The 24,741-nt window shown below is 43.7% G+C and overlaps 1 protein-coding gene across 1 annotated transcript in view; it reads right to left on the bottom strand.

The window, feature by feature from the left end:
• LOC137351387 (neurturin-like) overlaps positions 1–16,021 on the bottom strand; it is a 113,309-nt gene extending 97,288 nt beyond the window's left edge. The window contains exon 1 of the mRNA XM_068015830.1: positions 15,875–16,021. The gene's annotated coding sequence lies outside the window, so the exon portion shown is untranslated. The remainder of the gene's footprint in view (positions 1–15,874) is intronic.
• Positions 16,022–24,741: the final 8,720 nt, after the last annotated feature.

The raw sequence follows: 24,741 nt of genomic DNA, 5'->3' as shown, positions 1-24,741 counted from the left end.
CTAGATGTCCTTCTGGCTATCTCTAATACTGTGCCAAGTTGGTTCTAGGCAGTTGGGAGTGACTCTTGAAAATCTATCTGGTGTTTTTTTGTCGTCCCTTATTTGTGGTGAGTGGGTGTCATGTTTCACAGTATGGGTTTTGACTGTCAGCAATGAATTACAAGTGGTCTATTTGGAGGGGAGGGGTGGGGGTGGGTGGAACCAGGAAAAAGATTGCCAAGTATATTGATGATTGCTCAAGAAAGCAAGTAGGAGAAGATGCAAGTCTTTTGGTAGTCTGGAGCTGCATATGTTCCATATACCCAGACTTAAACCCTTAAAGTTTCTTATGGTCCAGTAAATCCCTCCTACGAAACCATGTGCAGTACTCTTGGTTATTCAGGATTTGTCACATTCAGCCTCAAAAAACTGATTGTCCAATTTGATTCCAGCACCAATACTGTCAGCAGAGATCACAATTAACATAATAATTTAATTCTGTTTACAATAAAACTATGTGTTATGTAAGGGAAGTCATAATGCAACAACTGTAGTTCCTCAAACTCTTTCCCATTCACTCAAAGAAAGGTTGGATTCAATTTAACAATATTTTTCAGGTTGCTGTATTTATACAGCTGACATTTGCACCCCATCCTCTGCGAGTTTCTAATTATTTCGTGTTATAAAACTACTGAATCTTAAGGTTTTCACACCAGTGCTAACAATGTGTAGTACCTCTTGACACTGGCAGTCTCAGAACTGATGGTTGTGTCTCTCCTGTTGCTTCCTCTCTGGGTGCTGACACTAATGCAACCATTGCCTCCCCTGGCATTGCTGGTACTGCCTCTCTCCGTGCTGACACTACAGCCTCTCCCGATGCTCCAATTACTGTCTATCCTGATGTCAATAGTAATGACTGTCTTCATGCTGGCTGTCTCAGTAATAACAGTAACATTTCTCCTGTGCTGACTGTCTAGTACTGACAGTAATGAAGGTTTTAGTGTCTGATGGTTGCAATCATTGATAGGTTCAAGAATTGTTTTAAAATTTAATGTATTCATGCAAGTTGTAAAGGGGTCCGAGATGATATGTATTTACAATGCTAATTAGCTAGCTTTAATGTTGTTTCCTCAGAGACTGCAAATAGGAAGCAATTTGTTAGCTTGTCTCAGTAATTGATAAACATCACCCATTGTGTTGGATGCTTGACAGGAGTTCTGGCAGAACTTCTCTTTCTTAGCTGTGAACAGCAAGAGATAAAACACACAGACCATAAGCAAAGGTGTTTGAAGAATGCTGTGATGCAGTCAGACAAAAAAAGACCATATGAAGGGTTAGGTGCAGCAAGCAACGGTCAGAAATTGTCTTGTTCAAGTTACGTAAGAGGGCCCATTGATGTGGGGAAGCGGATCATGTTTTATTATGAGAATAAAAGTCATATTTTTGAATTGAGTGAGTCTAGTCATAATGGCCAATCTGTTCAATTTATCATGAAATAAATAGCTTTTCCATTTGTAATAGCCCTCGACACACTAAGTCATTGCTCAATGAGCCTGCAGAGAGGTGAAGCAGTGCATGTGCGAAAGACATAAATATCCAATTCAAGTTACAAGGGTACTATTGGTACATCCCTCCAGAAGTAGATATGGGCTGAGATTTAATGCAGAGGTGGAGGCCCTGCACAGTGGCTGGAAAGTTTGGGCAAGCCCACCTCTGCCAGCCCTGGAAGCCACAAGCATATTTTATGGCCCTCAGGCAATTAACTGCCTGCAGTCATGGCTTCTGCCCCTCTAGGGCAGGAAACCCCGCCTCCAAGAGTTGCCAGCCAATCAGAAGACCGGCAGCTCTTCAGTCCCAGCAGCACCACCGGGAGCAGTGCCACCACTGGGACTGCAGCAGTCCCCAGAGCAGCAGCCATCGAGGAGGCCCAGAGTACAAGTAAGTGGGGTCAGGTATCGCTGGGGCCAATCAGGCAGGCCCCAGCAAGGGGAGGGTTCGATCGCAAGGATGGGTGTGGGGTGAGGTGGGTGTCTTCCAGCGGATTTGGCACGTGCTGTTGGGGGGCCCTCCAGAGGGCACAGGATGCCCAATCAGGAAGGACCCCTCCCCCCACCGATGCCACAGGGAGACTGCCAGGTTTTACTGGGCGACCTTCCCAGGTGGTGGAGTGCCCATTTGCTGCAGGTAAAATACCAGCGACAGCAGGAAGAGGCCTTTAAGTGGCCATTAATTGACCACCTAAGGGCCTCAATTGGCCCAAGGGCTAGTTGGCCACCTGCTGCCTCCCCCACCTCTGTTAAAATACCAGCAGATGCGGTAAGCGATGGGCAAGGCATCCCCAGCCATCCCCCTGATTTTATGCTTCCCCTACCTCCAAGCCCACTCCCAGGGATGGGGGCATAAAATTCTGCCATGGAATGTGAGTTAATTCCCAGAGTTAATTCTGCTTACAGAAACAATGCCACCACTGAACCAAGAACGTATCTGTGGCAAGCCCAAATTCAAAAGTTACTCTCGCTGAGGGGTATATAACTGAAGAGTGGAATACCTGAAAGGTACAGTGAATGAAGAGTAATACAACAGAAAGGTGTATTTCTGATTATAATCACTGAAGCATATACTTGTTAACTGATGTACAATAACAGAGGGATGTAATATCTGAAGATATTATAACACTTGACTCATTGAAGAGTAAACTCATAGAATTTGTATTTTCAATCTCCATTCAACAAATATTGAAGTCTTTTCAAACTGGCATTAAACTGTCCAAATTACAGGACCGTAGTTCCTGGAGGGGTCAAACAGTCAGGAATTTCACAATACCTTTGATGATATTATGACTACATTAAATGCTTGTAAAACCACAGAGACTCTATGGGCTGCATTTTACAATGCTGCTGCTGAAATCAGCGGCGGACGTAAACAATGGCAGTCCGCCCGCGTGGACTGCATGTCGCGGAGCTGCCACAATATTCAGCGTGACGGCTCATTTAAATGGCTCATTCAAATAGCGAAGCAAATCCCATGCGTGCGCCCCGCCACATTTGAAGCTCACCGCCGAAGCTGGTAAATTTACACTGAACAGAGAAAAACTTTATGTGAACAGGGAGTGGCAGGAAGGTTTGAGGATGATTCTTATTTAACTCCTGGGTTTGATTTGGCAAGGAATATTTGCTTAGTGCCTATATTCAGTGAGGAAGGTGTGGAAATGAATTTTGTATCCTTTGAAAAAAATGCTATGAGGTGGCAATGGCTGAAAGAAAGTTGGACAATTTTATTGCAAAGTGTGTTAGTGGCAAAAGCGTTAGAGGTATATTCAACACTTTCGGAGGAACAGTCAAGTGATTATGAAGTGGCTAAACTGCAGTTCTCAATGCTTATGAGTTGGTACCAGAGGCTTACAGCCAAAAATTCAGGAATTTAAGAAAAGAACAGGGTCAGACATTTGTGGAATTTGCCAGGGAGAAGGAAATGATATTTGATCATTGGTATCGGTCCATGAAAATTGAACAAGACTTTGAAAGCCTTAGGGATGTAATTCTAATGGAGGAATTTAAAAATAGTATCCCTTCAGAAGGACAATCCCATCTGGAGGAACATAAAGTTGGTAAAATAAGGAATGCTGCAGAAATGGCAGATGATTACAAATTGACTCACAAACGCAGTAGTTACAGGCCCCAATTTCTAAACTTTCAAAGAAGTTGGAAAGATAGAAGAGTGGATAATGAGAAGAGATTTTGTTTTAGTGAGAGAGAGTAAAGGAGAGGAAACAGGCAATCCTCAGAGTAAAAAACAAAGTCAGGAGGGTTGAGTCAAAAGGTCCAACATGTTATTTTTGTTCTAAAAAGAGGGCATATAAAATCAGAATGCTGGAGAAAGGTAAGACCGTAGCTGGAGTAGGTTTACCGAAAGCCTGTCCTGAAAAGGATGCCCCAATAGGTGGTGCTGTTGACAAGCCAGCGGATTTGGCCATGTTGGATGGCAAGCAGAAATGTTATCTCCTGTGTGCTAATGAATTAAGTCAGGCCCCTAAAGGTTATGGAAGTTTTGTGTTCAGGAGTAAGGTGTCCCATATTTGTCAGATGAGGCAGGCAAGCCAATTGTGCTGCTTAGACATACAGGACAACCTAGTCATTAATAGTAAAAGGACGTAGGTTTTCCCCCAAATAGTACGATGAATGCAAAAGTCATGGTATGGGGCATTGAGGGGGTTTATTCATCCATTCTATTGCGTAAGATTAATTTGCAATGTGATTTTGTCACTGATCCTGTAACAGTGGGAATTGTTCAATATGCAAATCTGGGACAAGTGGATTTGTTGGTAGGGAATGACTTAGCTGGGGTTAAGCTATTGGCATCTCCAGTAGTCTCAGAAAAGTCAGTTGAAGTTGCTGAAACAGAAGTTTTGCAGGAGGAATTTCCTGGAATATTCCCAGATTGTGTAGTGACAAGATCCCAGGCTCATAAGATTAAACAAGATGAGAAGGGTTTAGTTGTTGTGGAGAACAATTCAGGTGTTTGGTTGGCTGAGACTTTTTTTATCTCAAGGATTTGGATGGGGATGTTGGTGGAAGAGGCTCCAAGGCTAGCAATGGTGAATTGTTTAGCAGATCGTCTTTGATTGAGGCCCAACAGGCAGACCCTGATTTAAGAAGTTTGTCTCAAACGGTGTGTTCTGAGACAAAAGCTGAAAAGGTTCCTGAGCGCTATTATATTAAGAATGGCATTCTAATGAGAAAGTGGAGACCTCCCCAGAGGCCCGCGGATGAACATTGGGCTATCGTTCACTAGGTTGTTCTTCTCCAGGGTACCACAGTGAGATTTTGAGAATTGCCCATGAGATTCCAGTGGCAGGTCATGTGGGTTTTCGAAAGACTCTGGTCAGGATAAAACAGCATTTTTATTGGCCAGGCTTGCATAATGATGTGGTTGAATTTTGCAGAACTTATCATACATGTCAGGTAGTTGGGAAGTCACAACCTTCGATTAAACCAGCCCCATTGACCAATACCTGCTTTCAATGAGCCATTTAGTAGGGTTCTTGTGGATTTTGTCAGATCCTTACCCACAACTAAGGCACGTCACAAGTTTCTCTTAACCATCATGGATTTGTCCACTAGGTTTCCAGAGACAATACCTTTGAGAAATATCACAGAAAAGGTTTTGATTGAGGGATTAATCCAATTTTTCACTGGATATGGATTGTCAAAAGAAATTCAGTCAGACCAGGGGTATTTCAAGAGGTCATGAGCAATTTGGGAGAGAGAGAGCTCAAATCGTCCACTATTACCCGCAGTCACAAGATGCTTTGAAAAGATATCACCAATTCTTAAGATGTATGATAAAGGCTTATTGTTTTGAGTATCCTCATGATTGGGATAAGGGGATATCATTTTTATGATTTGCCACCAGGGACACACCAAATGAGTCCACTGGTTTCAGTCCATTTGAATTGGTCTATGGACAAGAGGTTAGGGGTCCCCTTAAACTCATTAAGGAGAGATTTTTAGCACAGGAACAGGAAACTACCCTCTTAGATTGTGTGTCAGAATTTTGAGAAAGACTCAAAAAAGCTCGAGAGATGGCCAGAAAATGACTCAAGATTTCTCAGCAAGTGATGAAAAACCAAGTGGATAGAACTGTTCAGGCATGTAGTTTGCAGCCTGGAGACAAGGGGTTAGTTTCATTGCCTTAGCCTGAGGAACCATTGGAAGCTAGGTTCAGTGAACCTTACTTCATGAAGAGGAAACTCAGTGAGGTGAATTATTTGGCTCAGACAGACGGAAAAGTCAAAGGGTGCGTCACGTGAATCTGTTGAAAAGATACTATGACTGTGAGCCTTGTCAGCCGGTAAATGTATGTCAAATGACTGAAGAGGTGGTTAAGGGTGGTGTTACTTTTAATGAACAGGATGAAGGGGCAGAGATTGAACTCTCAGATTGAACCCCCTGCAGTGAAATTGGCAAACACAGAAGTGTTAGAAAGTTTAGATACAGTTCTACAATGAACAGCATAAAAGGGACATAGTTGAGCAGTTGAAAGAATTTAAAACAGTACATGCTGATAAGCCAATTCCTCTGGCTATTCATGGGGTTGATGTAGGGACAACTACACACATTAAACAGAACTTTTATCAATTCAATCCTGATAAATTGGCTCAGGTCAGAGAGGAGGTTCAATATATATGTTAAAGAATGATATAATTAACAAAGCCAAAGTAGATGGAGTTCACTGATGGTGCTAGTACCAAAACCAGATGGTTCCAAAATATTTTGTATTGATTATCAGAAAATCAATGCAGTAACTAAAATAGACTCTTAGCCAATCCCACTACTTGAGGATTTTATTGACAAATTGGGGATTTCAGTCTTTATTAGCAAAATTGACTTGCTGAAAGGATATTGACATGTCTCCTTGACCAACCAAGCTCAAGAAATTTCCACCTTGGTGACCTCCAGATGGCCTATTTCAGTGTAAGGTCATGCCATTTGGTATGAAAATGCACTGGCCACATTTCAAAAATGGACTAACCAGGTGATTGCTGGACTAAGCAATTATGTTGGATATCTTGATAATCTGTTGGTATACAATGACACCTAAGAAGACCATGTTAAACACTCAAAGGCTCTTTTCGACAGGTTAGAGAGTGCCAATTTGGTAGTAACCTTAGCGAAGAGCGAGTTTGCTAAGACTAAGATCGCCTATATAGGGTATGTAAAGGGTCAAGGTCAAGTGTTGCCTAGGGAAGCTAAAGTTCAGGCAATAATAGACTTTCCAGACCCCAAAGGGAGATACGATTCCAAGGGATGAGTGGATTCTACTGGAAGTTTGTTCCTAACTTCAGTACAGTAGTAACTCCACTGACGAATTTATTTTAAAAAGAGCTGGAGGATCCAGTGGACGGAATCCTGTCAAATGGCATTTGAAAGGTTGAATTTTAATAAATGAACCTGTTCTAATGGCACCAAATTTTGGCAAGCCCTTTAAGGTAGCTATTGATGCCAGTGATGAAGTAGGAGCAGTATTACTCCAGGATGATGATATTGGTATTGAACAACCAGTTATTTTTCTACAAAACTAAATAAGTACCAGAAGAAATACTCCACTATTGTAAAGATGGCTTTAGATCTCGTATTGGCCTTCAACATTTTGAAGTATATGTCAATAATTGCCAAGGGGATAGAATGGTTTATACCGATCTTAATCCATTAAGGCTTCTAAAAAAAGTTCAAAACCAAGAATGCCAGATTATTTCAGTGGAGTTTAATATTACAAGCATTTACCCTAAAGACTGTACATATTACAGAAAGAGGAATGTAATTGCCGTTGCTCTATCCAGAATATAAAGAAAGGGTATAATGGAGGCAAACAATACAAATATAAAATATGGTTGTTACCTGTGTAAAGTGTTAATAATGAAAATATTTACAATGTTACAATGTTATATGTGATTATGTTGTTTAACAAATCATGACTATGGTAATGAATTTTCTATTTTTAGTGGGGGGAAGTATTGTGAACACTGCACTTTGTAATGTGATTATGTTTTTAAAACTGATTTTTCAAAAAAAATTTAAGATGGAGTCCAAGAAGTCAGGAGACCTCACATTCACCCTGCTTAAGGACAAGACTGAAATCTTGATTACCAGGACAACAGAGAACACAGATCAAAGACTTTTTGTAAAACAGAGACTACAGGGTATACCACCTGAAAAACAATGGGTTTCACCCTCCCAGACTTTTAGATTGCAAACAAGCAGTCAAGTGATTCTGAGGCTGCAGATGTGCATGACTGCTGTTAACACCTGGGAACAAAGGAAGGCCCAGGTGGCTTTGCGGAAACCATACTTCTGGAGTTTGCATTTTGGAGTAGGATAATAAGCTAGTGACATTTGATTCCAGATAAATTGAACAGATTTTCTGAAGGCAGATGGACTGTAAGAAAGGAAAACAGTGGTGGCAGCCCCAGAGCAGGCTGTATAGAAGACAACCGATGGTGGCAACCTCAAAGGAGAGAGGGAACACTTGATCTCAGCGAATACTGATACAGCAAAAGGCTGCGAAGACTTCAACCTGTTTTGAAAGTTAAAGCTTGTGAAAAAGTAGACCAGCAAGATCACCAGGAATCGCCCTATTCACAGATGTCTAGGTTGAAAGTACTTGAAGAAATGAGCGAAGAGGCCACTAACTTTGAGAAAGGTCTGGGAGGTCCAACCCATTGCAACTGGGAGGAGTTTGGGACTTCAAACCACAAAGATTTTGCCAAAGAGGACACAGTGGCGCAGTGGTTGGCACCGCAGCCTCACAGCTCCAGCGACCTGGGTTCAATTCTGGGTACTGCCTTTGTGGAGTTTGCAAGTTCTCCCTGTGTCTGCGTGGGTTTCCTCCGGGTGCTCCGGTTTCCTCCCACATGCCAAAGACTTGCAGGTTGATAGGTAAATTGGCCATTATAAATTGCCCCGAGTATAGGTAGGTGGTAGGGAAATATAGGGACAGGTGGGGATGTGGTAGGAATATGGAATTAGTGTAGGATTAGTATAAATGGGTGGTTGATGGGCGGCACAGACTCGGTGGGCCGAAGGGCCTGTTTCAGTGCTGTATCTCTAAAGTAAAGTAAAGGACTGTGTAATGTATAGCATGGTGTGAAGTTTTCAAGTATTTTCACAAGAAAACACCTTTGTAATTTGGGATATCAGTTACTTACAAAGTACTATTGACTTAATGGGTATTTCTTTTAGCTTGGTTGTTATAATAAAAGTCTCAAAACATGAAATCTTGTCACGTAATTTTTTTAATTGGTCTGGGGGTTCATATCTCATTTTTAATGTTAACAGTCTCAGTGACATCATAACACATGACTACGTCAAAGATCCATGACTATTTCTCCTCTAATCTCTAACCTTTTCTGAGGCTTGTTAAATTTATATGTATGCTCTCCAACCTTTTGCTCGTAATCTAGGTAAAACAGCATTATCTGTATATCCATGTCTTTTGACATTTAAAAGTCTAGATCATGTATCTCCTCCATCTGTCTCACCTGCTGTTTAAGGGACCTTTCTGGGTGTAAATGGCTACCATATTTGCCTACAATACTGACTATTCTTCAAAAGTAAACATTTGCTGCTAACAACTTTGGGATGTTCTGAGGATGTGAAAGATACAATATAAATGCAAGTTCTATCTTTCTATGGCATCATCAAATGTCCATTTCTCCCTCAACCAACACTACTAAAAACGGATTAACTAGCGATGCATTTCATTGCTGTTTTTGAGACCTTGCTGTGTGCAAACTGGCTGCTATGTTTGCCTACAAAAATAACAGTGACTATACTTCAAACACAAGTTCATAGAATAAAAGGGACAGTGGCAGCACGGATATGAAATTGGCTCAGTAACAGGAAACAGAGAGTAATGGTGAACGGTTGTGGAGGAAAAGTGGCCTAGACTTGGGTGTACAAGGCACACTTTCAAAATTTGTGGATGACACAAAACTTGGATGTATTGTGAACTGTAAGGAGGTCAATGTTAAACTTCAAAAGGACAGACAGGCTGATGGAATGGGCAGACAAGCAGCAGATGAAATTTAATGCAGAGAAGTGGGAAATGATTCATTTTAGTAGGAAGAATGAGGAGAGGCAATAGAAAATAATTCTAACAATTCTAAAAGGGGTGCAGGAGCAGAGGGACCTGGTTTAATATGAAGACATTAGAGAGGGTGCAGAAAGATTCACACACAGGGATGAGAAACTTCAGTTACATGGATAGATTGGAGAAGCTGGAGCCGTTCTTCTTGGAGAAAGTTGAGAGGAGATTTGAGAGAGGTGCTCAAAATCATGAGGGGTTTTGACAGTGTAGATAGGGAGAAAATTCCCATTGTTGGGAGGATAGAGAACCAGAGGACACTGATTTAAGGTGATTTGCAAAAGAAGCAACGACGGCATGAGGAAAAACTACTTTTACGCAGCGCATGGTTAAAATCTGGAAATTGCTGCCTGAGAGTGTGGTGGAGGAGAATCAATTGTGGCTTTCAAAGAGAATTGGACAATTATGTGAAGAGAAAAAAATTGCAGGGCTATTGGGAAAAGGCAGGGATGCGGAACTAAGTGAGTTGAGCTTGAAGACAGCTAGCACAGTCAAGCCGAATGGCCTCCTTCTGTGCTATAACTATTCTAATGGTCCTATGATAGTACGGCAATAGTACTGAAGACCTGTGCTCCAGAACTTGCTGCACCCCTAAGCAAGCTGTTTCAGTACAGCTACAACCCTGGGATCTCCCCGGCAATGTGGAAAATTGCCCAGGTATGTCCTGTACACAAAAAGCAGGACAAATCCAACCCATCCAATTACTGCCCCATCAGTCTATTCTCCATCATCAGTAAAGTGATGGAAAATGTAGTGCTATCAAGCGGCACTTGCTTCACAACAACCTGCTCAGTGATGCTCAGTTTGGGTTCTGCCAGGGCCACTCAGCTCCAGACCTCATTACAACCTTGGTTCAAACATGGACAAAAGAGCTGAACTCAAGGAGGTGAGGTGAGAGTGACTGCCCTTGACATCAAGGCAGCATTTAACCGAGTATGGCGTCAAGGAGCCCTAGCAAAACCGGAGTCAATGGGAATCCTGTGGCGAGTAACTCACCTCCTGACTCTTCAAAGCCTGTCCACCATCTACAAGGCACAAGTCAGGAGTGTGATGGAATACTCTCCACTTGCCTGGATGGGCGCAGCTCCAACAATACTCAAGAAGCTCAAAACCATCCAGGACAAAGCAGTCCGCTTGTTTTGCACCCCATCCACAAACAAACATTCACTACCTCCACCACCAACGCACAGAGGCAGAGTGTATACCATCTACAAGATGTACTGCAGCAACGCACCAAGACTCCTTAGTGTCTCCTTCCAAACCCCATGACCTCTGCCACCTAGAAGAACAAGGGCAGCAGTTGCATGGGAACACCACCACCTGCAAGGTCCCCTCCAAGCCACACACTATCCTGACTTGGAACTATATCGCCATTCCTTCACTGTCACTGGGTCAAAATCCTGTAACTCCTTTCGTAACAGCACTGTGGGTGTACGTAATCCACATGGACTGCAGCAGTTCAAGAAGGCGGCTCACCACCACCTTCTCAAGGGCAATTAGGTATGGGAAATAAATGCTGTCCTAGCCAGCGATACCCACAACCCATGAATGAATAAAAATAATGATAATTCATTGGTGTAAAGTACTTTTGGAGATCATGAGGATGTGAGAGGTGCTACACAAATGTAAGTTCTTTATTTTATATTGCAACATGTCTCAAAACAGATCTCTGTAAAATTGAACTTGCTATTTCCAGATACAGTTTTTCCCTACATTTGTCACTGCCTTTCCTTCCTATTTGCCTAGCTGAAGTTTTCAATTCAACATTTATTCCATGAGCTGTTTGAAGATCTTAACACATAGATCTTTATCAAATGTCTTCTGGAAATTCAAATAAATTATATCTATGATTTGTTTGGCTCTTCAAAGAACTCTAGCAGATTAAAGAGACATGAGCATTGTTACCTCTGATGATTGATGAGCTCTTATAACCTCCCACATAATGCTTGCTTACAAGTGTTTCCCATTACAGATATTAGGTAGACTGATCTCTGTTCCATGTTTTGCTCTTTTTCCAAATATCAGAATTATAAGTTCAGGTCCTCTCAATTGATTCACAGCAGTTTGTGTAAGCTATGATCTGGAACCTATGCTTTTACAAATAATCTATCCTTTTCAGAGCTATGTTACACAACAATTAACAAATACCCTTACCTGCAGAAATCAACACCCTGAATGTACCACAATCTAGAAAGAGTGTAACACTCTTTGGATTGTTGGAATATAAAACACAGACTAGAATTTTACAACTGAAAACAACTAAAAAAATTACAATTATAAGTGGAAATGTGAAGCACAAAAAAATTATTGAAAGCAAATATAAAACAAAAATTTGCTTTGCAGCAACACCCAAGAATTTTTTTTCTATTTTGAAATCCTTGCTAATACACTGCAACAGAAATCTTCTGCACACTTACTGTTATTGAGAACTACTTCATCTGACCCCTAAAGTTAGGAAGGTCGCTGTTCTTTCCCAACATCCTGATTTTAATTTGTTTAGCACCAGCGCCATCTGTCCTGGGAATTTGTAATTGCTGTCTTTCCCAGGCAAAATAGTGACTCACAATTGTCCAACTAAGAGAGGAGATTGTTTTAGGATGTTTGTGGATGGGTTCCCGAGCAAACAAACAAAACTTTATGATAATACAATACACTGGCGCCTGGGATTTCCACGGGAGTTCTCCCAATCTCCTGCCATAGCTTGGTGGAAAGGTCAGTGGAAACCTCAAATAAATTTGGTAAACAGCCATTTCAATCATTTCTCCCAAAGTTTTGCTAAACTTGCTTGCCAAAGTTACAGAAGGACAGGCCGATTTTTAATGGCCTCAAAATGTGGTCAGTAGGATTTCCGCAAGTTAACACTAACACTCCAACCGCCACCATTATTATAGTCACCTTCCAGAACACCCGCCTGTTTCCAGCTATAGGCTGCCATGCTCCGCCAGGCTATTTCCTCCGACCAGAGATGCTTTTCGCTGCAACTGCAGTAACACCAATCAGGAAATTGCACTGCCCCAGCCATGATTTGCCATCCAGTAATTAACATCACAGGCTGTGACTGCATTGGGTGTTCCTACTTTGCAGCGGGAGAGCCAGAGCAGGGAACCTGTTTCTGTACAACAGATTATACAGGTGCATACTCGTGTTATTTCTCTCTGGGAGTATTTCGTCTTAAGGAACTCTACGAATGTCTTCATTTAAAATTATCGATCAAATTTAAATTGGCACCCATAATGGGATATCTGGAGAATTCAGCAGGTCTCAACGAAGCATAAGAAGATTCCACTACTCCGCATTCTAAATAAAATGAATAGGCTTGAAGATTTCCAATAACAGCATAGAAAACTCAGATGGTCAAATCAACATCAGGAGACAAAGTATAGGTCGAGAGGCAAAAGGTTGGTATAATGTAAAGGGTTAATACATAGTAAACATAGTATTTCAGGATACTAGATGCCCTTCCTTGGTATTTATAAAACCAGATCTAATATATTAACTTTCTTCTGGCCTAACTACATGGACATTTCGTTCTTTTGGATAGAATGAATACAAGTTTCACTGGACTCTAATGCATGTGTAAATTGCAACCACTGGGAAAAATATAACTTGTTTTGTTGAACTGCTGGACAAAATTAGAATAAAACTGGTTTAATCAACAAAGAAAAATAAAGAAAATTGCCATGGCCTTGGAGCTTAATCATTTTGAATCAGAGGGTTATGGATAAGAATCTCAAGGCAGTCCGTCATAGTGCAGCCAAGCTTCATTATTTCGTCATCAGGCCCACAATCGTTTCACAGTAAATGAAAGTTTCCCCATCCAAGCACCCATTGCTGTGGTTGCAGTTCACCACATTATTTGCTGACTCCCCAAGTAGATTACTAAATATATTTCCTGTCAATTTGTTGCCCAAATCCATGTCTCATATGCCATCATAATGCATAAATGACCTTCTGTAAGTTTCTACTGTGATTTGTAAATGTCGGTACCATTTGTGACGCAGCTGCTGTTCCACCTAAGTTTTAGTCAGTGTCACTGTATCCCACCCCAAAGCATGGAAAAGCTGCTTTATATAAGAGTATTTGTATTGATATGATGAACGCATTTCACGTCCTCAGAGTGCCCCATCCACTAAAGGACTTTTTAACGTGTAGTCACTGATATTATGTAAACAAATATAGCAACCAATTTGCACACAAAGTCCTAAAAAAACATTAAGGTGATAAAATGCCAGTTAATTTGTCCTGGTTGCGTGGACCAGGACGTATGGAGAATACCCCTGCTCGTGTAATCTTTTATACTCATCTAACCAGAGCTGGAGGCCTAGGCAGCCGAAACCAAATCCTAAACTCGCCAGAGACGATTGAGAGCAGCTATCGAGCATGAAGCAGGTCTTAGGGATGGATCTGGGAATGAAGCATTGCGCTGTTCCACCCATTGTGGCTCTCTGCTTGGTACCATGGGGCAGATTTGTGAGACTGCATCAAAACCCTTGGAAGGATGGGCAGCTGCTCACGTTGGTTCAAAGAAGTAACCTCTGCTTTTTTTTTTACTTTTTGAAATAAAATTCGACAAGTTTGCAATCTGTACCAGAATTACTGACCAGTGCTGACCCCTATATTGCTGTGATGTCCAGAACTTAAACACACGGACTACAATACAGTCTGGGAACTGAACGCCAACTATAACTGAGCCTAACTTCAGGTCAAACGGTGTACTGTCCGGCTGTTCGGAGCGACGAGGTTATTTGCAGTGCAGAAAAATGAGAAAATCCCCAGCACTTGGGATGAGCCGAACGAAAGGGCTCCTTCAACCGAGGTACCAGCACAGGAAAGTCGGAGAAGCCGAGCACAAATGGGTTAGGGAGACCATGGAAGAGAAGAGCGGGGATCTCAAAGGGTGCAGACTGTGTGTGTGTGTGTGTGTGTGTTTGAGGGGGCGACGGTAGTCGTCTTAAAGGGTGCAGAGAGTGGGGGTGTCAAAGGGTATAAAAAGTGCAGAATACCCTCAAAGACTGCAGGGTGAGAGTTCTCCAAGTGATAATGAAAGGGGGGGGGGGCAATGGAAGTGGGGACATTTCCCAAAATATGCAAACGGACTCTCAAATCCTGGAGCTGTCAGTACATTCCAAAACTGGGTGGACACAGGGGGGGGGGGGGGAACTTACCCTCATTAACTGCACAGCGCCCGTCTGCTACTCGCTCCCAGCTTCTTAATACAGCTTCCAGTTACAGATAAAAGGTGAAATATTTCCATTGAGTGCAGAGTATATCTAACCCGGCAAAGTGTCCGCTGATTCTCACCGACAGCAGCGATAAAAACCCAGTCTGCGATAATGAGCAGGATCTGTGACCCGCCCCGCTCTATGCCTGAACACAGCTCCCAGATATGGAGAATAATTATTACGTACCTAATGTAGTGGTATCTGTTTTGTATTACTGAACCTCTGGCAGTTCCTTCCCACTGCCAAATACTGGGGGCGCGGGTTGGGGGTGGGGGGGGAGAAAGTGAGAGAATGTGTGATTGGGAGGGAGAGACAGGGGGTGGGGGATGGAAAGAGAGAGGGACTTGGTTAAAAAGAAAGATTGGGTCAGGAGGAAAGAGAAAGAAGCTGAATTAGAGAAAGTCCCAGATTGAGAGGAGGAGTGGAATAGAGAGAGAGAGACTGGGTATTGGAGGAGAAGGAGACAGCGAGGGGTAGGGAGAGGTAAGGAGACGAGGTAACAGAGACTTTCTGAAGGTGTTCGTGTCGAATTCTCTGCTACAATTCACAAAGTGGAACCTCACAGCAGTGCATCCAATATAACCCGTGAAGCTCATAAGAATGAATTAACCTCTAACATGTATTTAAGTAATAAATTATTAGTATGCCTCAGCTGTCAAACCCTGGGGAGAAGTATCTCTTGGTTATATACTTTCTGACATTTGCTTTTGGAGTTCAGAGCCGGGTGCAGAAGAGGGGGGGTTCAGGAGCTGACCTCAGGATTGGTTTTTGGGGGGGGGGGGGGGATTTTACTGATTCCATTCGCTCCTGGTTCCTACTGTTCACTGTAACCTTGAGCTAACCCGTCATCATTCAATGATCCCACAGAATGCCAGCTGCAATTTGCTATCATTTCTGTAGGATTCGCACCCAATTCATTTTACAGCGGTTAAAATTAGGGGGGGAAAAAACACAATCAGGAAAGAACTCCGAATGCCCCCGCCCCCGCCCCCGGCAAAGTTGTCTCCCGCCCTTGGACATTGCCCACGTACCTTTCGAGCGGTTTCTCCAGCCCCTGCTCTTGCGCTGATATTGGGAGTCCGGGCTCGGAATGTCTCACGCTGCCAATGCTGAAATCCTTCTCCAAGACATTAAAAAGACAGACAGACCCTGGGATCCTTCACTCTCAGACCGGCCTCCTCTGCAACCCTCGTTCTCCGTCCATCTGCCAGAGAGCATGGGCATCAAACTTAAAGCCGGGCTGCCAGCGAGCTGCCATCGTTAAGCCTTCAGTATGGGCACTTTGGGTGGGGGTGGGGGTAGAGGGTGGGATGGGGGTAGGAGGGGGGGAGGGATAATGAACTGCCCCAGCCTTCCAGGTCAACCCTGGCCGTTTCTTGGCCCCAGTTCTGTGTCACACACTATTCGTCCTTTAAATATATTTTCCCCCCTGGAGTGCTGCAGAGCGGGTTTGCAGCTGTCAAATGTCCCAGGGTGTCAGTGTCCTGCAAACACCCCCCAGCCCCCCGGTTACAGGAGGGGGAGGCCGCCTCTGGCTCACCCTGGGCAGCTCCAACTCGCTGTCAGTGCCCCAAAGCCAAGCCTGGGAACTTTCCTCCGCTCCTGCTGCCGATTCTCTGCACTCTTCCTTGCCCAGACACGTTGCTGGATGATATAGATTGAGCCTCTTGCCTTGGTGCTGCTGCCTATGTGTGTGTCTATGTGCCCGGCTGCTGCTGCTCTCCTTTCTCCTTGAAATTCCCCCGCCCTCTCAAAAAAACTGCCTTGAACCTCCCCCTGACTCCTCCGTCCGGGCTTTGGGGCTGAGTCTGAAGCGGCTCCGCCCTGCGGAAATAAGTGTCAGGTTACTAAGAACCGTTTAATACATTCACGACAGCTGTCAGCAGACTAACTGCAAAAGCACTGGCCCCGTCTTCCAAATACTGAATGGAAAGGAACAGCCGGGAGAATTTTTTTTTAAAAGGGTGAAATTAAAACAACGGAGCACAGCCTAATGTGAAATAAGGTGACACAACTGGGCCACCTGACTGAATGACCAAAGCACAAGCGATTCCCGCCGGCTGTCCAATTGTTCCTGTAATTCTCTAATTATACCGGGACTACGGGACGGTGGGAATTGCCAGTGTGATCTGATAGTTCAGTGACTGTACCTGTGAGGGATTGGGAAGCAGCTTTTAGATAAAGTTAGAAGCCACCAGAGCGAAACTAAGCTGCAGGGACAGTGCCGTCTGCATGCAGATTGGATTACTGCCTTGGAGATGGTCCGGGGTTTTCAATTGTCTTTTCTGGCGTCCTTTTTATGTGGAGATTGTCGTCAATTGCGTTCGTTTTTGAGCCGTTTCTGCCGATGGTCTTCATTTCACTGATGGGTGAACATGAGATCAATCCGGATGAGGAAACTCATTCGCTCGCTTTAGCTCCTTCACCGAGAAAAAACCTACAATTCCTCCTTTACCCGATGGTAAAGACTCAGTTCTACCTGCCCTCCACGCAGTCAGACATTCAATGATCTCTTAAAGGCTTCCACAAGATTTCCCTCCACTCCCTTACCTGCAAGCCTATGTTATGTGTTGACCATTCTTTGATCGAAGAACCTTTTGACAAAAGTCTTAAATTGGCCTTTCATCACTTTGGATCTGTAACCCCTTGTCATACTGTGATAATTTATCTTTAAACAGCGTTTCTGATATTCATTATTTTTGTCCTTTACGTTTCCATCACTTGCCCCCTCAGCCACCTGCAGTTAAGGCTACAGAACCAGCGTGTGTGACACGTCTCTTCGTTCGGTCGTTGATCATCGAAAACCAGTAACAAGCAGCTAAAAACCACACCTTCGGCTCACTATGCCAAGTTTACCTCGATACCATATTGTTGCTTACAGGCTGGGGACAAAAAAACAATTCAGATTGAAAGAATACTATGTGATTGGTTGAGTTTGTATATTACTTTTAAAATCTGAGTAGCGGGATGTTTAAAATCCAGGAAATTCCAACAGCGTTTGTTTTTTCCCCCGGGATAAAAGGAAGGAACTGTTCGGTTTAACTGAAAAGTATTTGTTTGTGAAGTCCATTGGAAAATAATCAGGTTGTGTCTCTTGAGCTTCCAAAAACAAAAATAGGTTGAGTAGGCTCTCGCAGTGGTAAGAGGTTCACGGTAAAGAAGTTTGAAAAGAGCTAACTTAGTTCTTAAAGAGTTGTGCATCGAGAATTTCCAACGTGGAGTCCCCAGGGAATTGGTAAAAATGGTCCAGATTGGCGATTTCCACCACTTGACTGAGGGTTCTGGTGATCTAAGTTATGATGGGCGATGAGGAGAACCTTATGGAAATTAAGGGCCATGATCTTTTGATTATTTTGTCCAAAGGGTTAGGTGGTATGTCGCCTGCTAGAAATATACAAAGATATAAGATCGTTATCTTTTGTAATATAAATTAGTTCACCTTTCGTAAAATAAATGTCATTAATATTTTCAAATTAAAATGAGGTTTGATGCAATGGTCTACTGTTTTCGACGACTGGAGTGCGAAACGAATGGAGGAGGAAGACAGACACATCCAGAAACTAAACCCATTAACCAAAAGAGGGGTTCTGTTTTGTTCTCCTGGGCACATTTCAAAAAGTTTATCTAGATCTCCCAGGCAAGAATATGCACTCTTGAAGGTATGGGAGATTGAGATTCACCCCCTTGGAGATGAAATAATTGGGTAGAGAATGTTTAAGGAAACCTAACACAAACTATCTCTAGCCTTTTATCATCTGACACTAGGGATCAGTCTTGTCGCTCTCTGCATCACCTCGAGGATTTGAATGTCTTGGAGAGCAACTCTGAGTACAATATGTGAAGTGCAATCTGACACCATCACTGTACAGTTTCAGTATATCTGTTAATTTAGCAGTGAGGTATATTCAGTATTTTTTTTTGTTGATTGTTATAACGGTATGTGTTAAATGCCAAGTCGTCCAACACTCCTAAAGCTCTTTCTATTTCAGTCCTAGCTGGTTAAAACACCGTTCACAACATGCGCACATCATTTTTTCTTTCAATATGCAATATCATATGCTGACCTATACTTTTTTTTTATTCATTCATGGGATGTGGGCGACGCTGGCCAGGCCAGCATTTATTGCCCATCCCTAATTGCCCTTGAGAAGGTGGTGGCGAGCTGCCTTCTTGAACCGCTGCAGTCCATTTGGGGTAGGTATACCCACAGTGCTGTTAGGAAGGGAGTTCCAGGATTTTGACCCAGCCACAGTGAAGGAACGGTGATATAGTTCCAGGTCAGGATGGTGTGTGACTTGGAGGGGAACTTGCAGGTGGTTGTGTTCCCATGTATTTGCTGCCCTTGTCCTTCTAGTTGGGAGAGGTTGCGGGTTTGGAAGGTGGAATTCAACTGAAATTCAACCACCTACTTACAATGTTTTTGTAAGTTCTTGAATGCTTCATCACATTTGCCTTCAGCCCCTCCCTGGTAGTTCATTATAATCTACAACAGTCATCGAGCTGCAGTACACTGATGATGCCTGTGTATGCGCACACTCTGAGGCCGAGTTTCAAACCCTCAGAGGCGTATGAAAGAATGGGCCTTAAGCTAAACATCTGGAAGACAAAGTCCCTCTACCTGCCTGCTCCCGCAAGTCAACACTGCCCCCCTCCCCCCGACAATCAAGATCCATGATGAAACACTGGACAATGTGGATCACTTCTCATACCTTGGGAACATCCTCTCAGCAAGGGCAGACATTGACAATGAAACTCAGCATTGCCCCCAGTGTGCCAGCGCAGCCTTCCATTGTCTGAGGAAAAGAGTGTTTGATGACAAAGACTTCAAGCCTGGCACCAAGCTCATGGTCTACAGGGCTGTAGTGTTACCTGCCCTCCTGTATGCATCGGAAACATGGACACTGTACAGCAGACATCTCAAAGCCCTGGAGAGATATTACCAGTGGTGCCTCTGCAAGATCCTGCAAATTCAGTGGCAGGACAGGCACTCCAATATCAGTGTCCTCTCTCAGGCCAACATCCTCAGTATCGAGACACTAGTCATTGCTAGTCGGTTATGTTGGGCGGGCCACATCGTCTGCATGTCCGGCACAAGACTCCCAAAACAAGCTTTCTACTCCAAGCTCCGTCATGGCAACAGGCTACCAGGAGAGCAGAGGAAACGCTACAAGGATGCCCTTAAAGCCACCCTGAAAAAAATGTGACATCTCCATTGATCCGTGGGAATCTTTTGCCCAAGACCACCCAAACTGGAGAAGAAGCATCTGCGAAGGTGCCAGCCGTTTCAAACAACGTCGATATGCCCAGGCAGCGACCAAGTGCGAACAGTGGAAGGAGCATTCGGAAATTTGAGCATCCCATTCACTCGCCTCACCAAACAACACCTGCCTCACCTGTGGCAGAGTGTTCGGATCCAGAATTGGACTATTCAGTCACCTAGAGACCCACAACCTTGGAGGCACTGCCTAAGAGGAAGAAGAAGACAAACTTGACAAGCCTATACTAAGTTTCCAAATGCATGTCATTTATGTAAATTCAAAACAGTTCATCCATCCATCCACTGTGCATTGCTTCCTTCCCTTCATCCATTTTATTAACAATTTCTCGGTTTTAATTTGAACTCACATCACATGTAACTTATGTTGCAGCTTTACATGTGGAACTTCGTCAAAGGAAATCTGAGAAGCCATGTTCATTTGGAACTTACTTTCCCAGAAAAGTCAAGGATGTTGTTTAGAAAGGCCATGTGGTGAGGGGTGTGAGTGGTTCCCACTGTTCAACTCCCATTTGACCACAACAAGTATTTTTGTTGTGAGGGTTTTAACCCCTTTGTGTTATTCTGTCAAATGAACAGACAGGGACAGGTTTCCTGTAGGTTTAAAACTGAAGCTTGATTATTTATTGAGCAATATGCCTTATCCCGAAATTGTTGCAACTCACGCATTCACTTCCACATGCACACACACAGGAAGAGACAGATGGAGAGGAAAAGGGGTAAGTGATTTGAAGTGTAGTAGTGTTTCAAGGTTCACGGTAAACCTGTTGAATTCTCCCAAAGGTCAAGGTTTCTTTAGATGCAGGCCTAAGGTGCTTGTAGATTCCTCTGTTGGTTGAAAGTTCAGTTTGAAAGAAGGGATCACTTCGGATTCGCTGCTGCACAGGTTGAAATGTAGAATTCGCAGCAGAGCGCCTTCCCTTTTTGGCTTGCTGGATTTTCTCCCATCTCTCAACTGAACAAGCTTTGGTGATGCTTTTTCCTGGGTCTCTCTCTCTCTCCAGAGAGCTACCTTTAAAGCTAAAAGTCTCTCACATCTTGCCTTTATTGGAAGACTGAGATTTTCCTCCCTGTAGTGACCGACAATGGCCCAGGATGTGGCTACCTCACAGTCATGCAGGCTCCCACCTGCCAAGAATGAGGCATATTAATTTTGTCATAGGAACATTGATTTTAAGTTTGCTGGGAAGAAGAGAAGGCCTGTTACAAGGGCTGCCAGACACTTAGCTGAAAAACATTTGCATTCTAACAGACAGTGCTTGTGGAGAAAAAAGGATCATTCCATGACACATTCAACCCACAATGGATTTTGATCACCAGACATTGAAGCTGCAAGGAAGAGAATTCCCGACACTGCTAAGGTGATACAATCCACAAAAGCCAGGACTGGTTAAACCAGCTGGTCACATGACTAACTGGCTGGCCTAGGGTTTTTTGAACTAGCCACAGAGTTTTTGAACTCAGAACGACTGTTTGCTTCTGGAGTGAGAAGACCTCTCCTGTCGCTCCCATCTCTTTCTCACAAGCCTCTGGACCCAAAGAGGACACATTAACTTCAGGAGGGAAAAGTCTCCTACATTGAACAAGGTTTTAGAAGAATACTGGGCCCCAACGAAAAGCCAGACCTACCAACAATCAAGGACTTTGCAGCGAGCTCGAAGAACAGTAACCAAAACCATCTTCAGATATTGCCTCAAACTTTTCCACTTTATTTCTTCTGCTCTTTTCTGTCTCTATCTGCATGTGTGTATTGCATAATATTGCTAGCGTGGGCACGTCATGTATCCTTGGGTGTTACCCGAATTAGAGTTAAAGTGTAATAAAGTTCAACCTTTTTTTCTTTAAACCTAAGAAAACCTTTTTGGCTAGTTTCTTTGCCTTATAATTGGAAGTCAGTGAACAAGGATTCACTAAGGGGGAGCTAAAAACACAGTACATTTAAAATTAAACCCTGTTACAGTAAGATCAGGTGAAGGCTGAGAGGGAACCCTAGGCCCCTTTCTCACCGGGTCGTAACAGAAATTTGGGTGCTACCATCCTGGATTTGACCCACAAACAAATGAGAAATTGGAAGTAGGAAGCCAAATTGTTCCCAATCAAAAAAGAGCAAGATTTCAATACAGGTTTTCTTGTGTTTGTGTGTGGTAGAATACTAACATGTCTGCATCTAAAGCTAGTACCACCCCAATCCAGGGTGAAGTAACTTGGGATAAGTTAAAAGCACTGTCTATGGAGGAGTTGAGGAAAATGGCTGAGCAGATCACTGTATGTGACAAGGTTAGGAAGTCTGAACTCCTAAGACTAGTGGCCAACCATTTTTCCCTTGAATCTGAAGCAGAAATAGGGTTAAACATAGACCCTGACAGGGTATTACTAGCAAAGCTACAATTGGAATAGAGGAAACTTGAATTAGAAGAGAAAGAAAGAGAGAGACAGGAGAGAAAGAAAGAAAGAGCCTTCCAGAAGGAACATGAAGAAAAAAAGAGGGAGAAGAGGGAAAGGGAAAGAACCTTCAAGAAAGAATGCGCAGAGAAAGCACTGAAGTGGCTTGAGTTAACTAGGGGGGTGACAGAGTAACCTTAGGGAAAGCATGGCCAGTATGGAGGAACGTAATTCAGGGTTGGGTACAGAATTGTTAAAATTATCTCAACTAATCCCAGAATTCAATGAGGAAGATGTGGAAGAATTTTTGTGTGCTTTGAGAAACTGGCAAGGCAACTAAAATGGCCAGCTGAGACCTGGCCTCTTTTATTACAAAGCAAACTAACCGGAAAAGCCCATGAGGTTTATTCCCTGTTGCCAGATGAGAGTTCATCAAATTATGAACTGACAAAACAGGCTATCCTCAGGCATATGAATTAGTACCCGAAGCATATTACCAATAATTTAGAACCCTCAAGAAGCAAGCGAATCAAACATATCTGGAGTCTGAAAGAAGTAAGCAGCTGGCTGTTGACCAGTGGCTACGGGCTCTTAAAGTACAGCTCAGCTATGAGAATCTCAGAGAAATAATTCCGTTAGAGGAAATTTAACCACTCTCTCCCACTCTCCATAAAGACCCATGTAGAGGAGCAGCAGGTTCAGAGAGCCCAGCAAGCGGCCATTCTGGCTGATGAGTTTGCTTTCATTTATAAGTCAGTTTCCCAGGGGAGAACCTTTCCTAGTCACCCCCACAAATCAAAAAACGACAAAGAGTGGGAAGGTGATAGGAGCCAAAGTAGTCCTGGGAAAGAAAAAACGCAGGAGACACAGGGGGCCCTCCTCTAGCCAAAAAGGAAGGTGCTATGAGCAGGCATGAGGCCCAGAGACCTGTGTGCTTCCATTGTAATAAAGCAGAGCATTTCCAGCTGACTGCTGGAAACTGAAGGAAAACCCAGTAGGGTTAATCAGGGCACACCCGCTCAGTGAAAACAGGGTCCCGATGGAAAGCACAGCAGAACAAGTTGTGGCTTTAACTGCAGTAAGAGTGCAACCCAGGAAGCTTATGGCTGCCAGTGCAGGAAAATTTAATAGGATTCCTGAAGGTTATCAGGGTTTTGTGTCAGAAGGGAAAGTAACCCCATACCCCTCGAGTGGGCCAAGCAAGCCCATGGTAATTCTCAGGGACACAGGGACCACTAAATCCCTTTTACTGGGAAAAGGCCTGAGAGTGCAGTGAATACCAGAATGGTGGTGAATGGTATTGGAGGCCAGTGTATGCCTGTACCTGTACACCGGGTGCAGCTGGAGTGTGACCTAGTTTCGGGACCGGTGACCGTAGGGATTGTCCCTAGTTTGCCTGTGGACGGGGTTGACCTGCTCCTAGGTAATGATCTGGTGGGGGCGAACATGGTAGCGTCCCCAGTAGTGAAAGAAAGACCGCAGGAGGACAGAGAGACAGGGCAGTGGCAGGAGACGGTCTCCTGCAGTTTCCCTGAACGTGTAATGAATCAGGCCATGATCAAACCAGCTCCCCCAGAGGGGGGTGCATTGGCACTGCAGGCAAATGATCATGAGGTCTGTCTGTCCGAGACTTTCTTTGGGAAGTTACACAACCCAGGGAGTGAATTAAATAAATTTTCCCTTTCTGAGGCTCAGCAAGCCAATCCAGTGTTGCGAGAGTTAGAACAAGCTGCCCAGTCTGAAAGTGAAGCAGAGGGAGTCTCTGATTGCTACTATTTAAGGAATGAGGTACTGATGAGGAAATTGAGTTCTCCTCACAGACCTGAGAGCAAAGAGTGGACAGTAGTTCACCAGTTAGTGGTGCCGCAGAGGTACTGGAGAGAAATATTAAGAATGGCCCACGAGACTACAGTGGCTGTACATGCCGGTATACAAAAGACCAAAGCCCACATAAGACAGCAGTTTGACTGGCCAAAACTCCACAAATATGAGGTGGAGTACTGCAGGAGTTGCCACATGTGCCAGGTTGAGGGAAAACCCCAACCTGTAATGAAACCTGCACCCCCTAAGTCCTGTACCAGTGTTAGGAAGACCCTCCAGCAGAGGGCTGGTGAACTGTAACGGACCCCGCCGAGAACAAAAAGGGACAGGCAGGCACAAGGCTAGCAAAAGGTTAGACAGAGAAGGAGAAAAAGTGACCAAGAGGGCAGGGCAAAGGAAGTCCGGGAGGAATCCTGGATG

This window comes from Heterodontus francisci, chromosome 36, assembly GCF_036365525.1.
Source record: "Heterodontus francisci isolate sHetFra1 chromosome 36, sHetFra1.hap1, whole genome shotgun sequence".
Classification (NCBI taxonomy): domain Eukaryota; kingdom Metazoa; phylum Chordata; class Chondrichthyes; order Heterodontiformes; family Heterodontidae; genus Heterodontus; species Heterodontus francisci.
Note: the sequence above shows the minus strand (reverse complement) of the source record. Positions and strands in the feature narration are given on the sequence as shown.